Raw genomic sequence first — 2,068 nt, 5'->3', positions numbered from 1 at the left:
CAGTCAATGATTTCATTTCAAAACTGTGACTGAAAATGGATAGTAGTGTTGGTGGCTGCTGATCATTTTAAGGCTGGTCTAAAACTAAAGTAGCTACTCTTTGTCCCAGAAGCATTTTGATTTTAGAATGGGGAATTCTGCACATAGAACACTAGTTTGGAGGATTTTATCATTAAAGTTTTGAACAAAGAACAAATAATTTCTGCTTACTTGATCATAATCACTATTTCACAAATGGGGAAGTGACGGGTCAAGAGGTTACACATGATTCTTACAGTCCCAAGAAGTTCTGCTGGAGGATTAGTTCTGAAAACAATTACAATTGATGACAACCATTCATTTATTCAACCAATATTTAGTGAGCACCTACTATGTTCCAGGAACTCTGGATCATCGGTGAATAAAACAAAGATCCCTGCCTTCATAGTTGTCAGGAATAATGTCCACATACTTTGGGTTTAAGTGTATCTCCATTATTCACTCCATGCTTCACTGTTCTGGTTCTACTCTCCTGGAAGATAAAACCAACACACCTGAAACTAAAAGAAAACATTTACATGAGCATGTTCACAGGAATCGGAGTTAAACTGGGAGTGATAATGGCCTCCTAAGATTAATCAGGGAAAGCCAATGGGTTTAGTGAGCCTTGAGCTTGTTTTAAAGAAGAGATGAGTGCTCACTTCAGCAGCACATATGCTAAAACTGGAACGATACAGAGAAGATCAGCATGGCCCCTGCACAAGGATGACACACAGATTCGTGAAGCGTTCCATATTTTTGAGAAAAAAGACCTGCATGCAGAAAACTATAAGACACTGATGAAAGCAATTAAAGATGATACAAACAGATGGAGAGATATACCATGTTCTTGGATTGGAAGAATCAACATTGTGAAAATGACTACACTACCCAAAGCAATCTATAGATTCAAAGCAATCCCTATCAAACTACCAATGGCATTTTTCACAGAACTAGAACAAAATTTTTCACAATTTGTATGGAAACAGAAAAGACCCCGAATAGCCAAAGCAATCTTGAGAAAGAAAAACGGAGCTGGAGGAATCAGTCTCCCAGACTTCAGACTATATTACAAAGCTACAGTCATCAACACAATATGATACTGGCACAAAAACAGAACTATAGATCAATGGAACAGGATAGAAAGCCCAGAGATAAACCCATTCACATATGGTCACCTTATTTTTGATAAAGGAGGCAAGAATATACAATGGAGAAAAGACAGCCTCTTCAATAAGTGGTGCTGGGAAAACTGGACAGCTACATGTAAAAGAATGAAATTAGAACACTCCCTAACACCATACACAAAAATAAACTCAAAATGGATTAAAGACCTAAACGTAAGGCCAGATACTATAAAACTCTTAGAAGCAAACATAGGCAGAACACTCTATGACATAAATCACAGCAAGATCCTTTTTGACCCACCTCCTAGAGAAATGGAAATAGACAAAAATAAACAAATAGGACCTAATGAAACTTCAAAACTTTTGCACAGCAAAGGAAACCATAAACAAGACAAAAAGACAACCCTCAGCATGGGAGAAAATATTTGCAAATGGAGCAACTGACAAAGGATTAATCTCCAAAATTTACAAGCAGCTCATGCAGCTCAATATCAAAAAAACAAACAACCCAATCCAAAAATGGGCAGAAGACCTAAATAGACATTTCTCCAAAGAAGATATACAGATTGCCAACAAACACATGAAAAGATGCTCAACATCACTAATCATTGGAGAAATGCAAATCAAAACTACAGTAGGTATCACCTCACACCAGTCAGAATGGCCATCATCATAAAATCTACAAACAATAAATGCCAGAGACAGTGTGGAGAAAAGGGAACCCTCTTGCACTGTTGGTGGGAATGTAAACTGATACAGCCACTCTGGAGAACAGTATGGAGGTTCCTTAAAAAACTAAAAATAGGACTTCCCTGGTGGCGCAGTGGTTGAGAGTCCGCCTGCCGATGCAGGGGACGTGGGTTCGTGCCCTGGTCCGGGAGGATTCCACATGCCGCAGAGCGGCTGGGCCAGTGAGCCATGGC

At 39.1% G+C, this 2,068-nt stretch overlaps 1 non-coding gene across 1 annotated transcript; it reads left to right on the top strand.

The window, feature by feature from the left end:
* The first annotated feature begins 672 nt into the window (after positions 1–672).
* On the top strand, positions 673–779 carry LOC114891383. Its single transcript, XR_003792490.1, has one exon. It is a non-coding gene; the product is annotated as a U6 spliceosomal RNA (small nuclear RNA).
* The last annotated feature ends 1,289 nt before the right edge of the window (positions 780–2,068 follow it).

This window comes from Monodon monoceros, unplaced genomic scaffold (genome assembly GCF_005190385.1).
Source record: "Monodon monoceros isolate NGI ecotype Baffin Bay Population unplaced genomic scaffold, NGI_Narwhal_1 Super_Scaffold_11, whole genome shotgun sequence".
NCBI lineage: Eukaryota > Metazoa > Chordata > Mammalia > Artiodactyla > Monodontidae > Monodon > Monodon monoceros.
The sequence above is the reverse complement of the archived record's forward strand: the minus strand, read 5'-3'. Positions and strand labels throughout refer to the sequence as shown.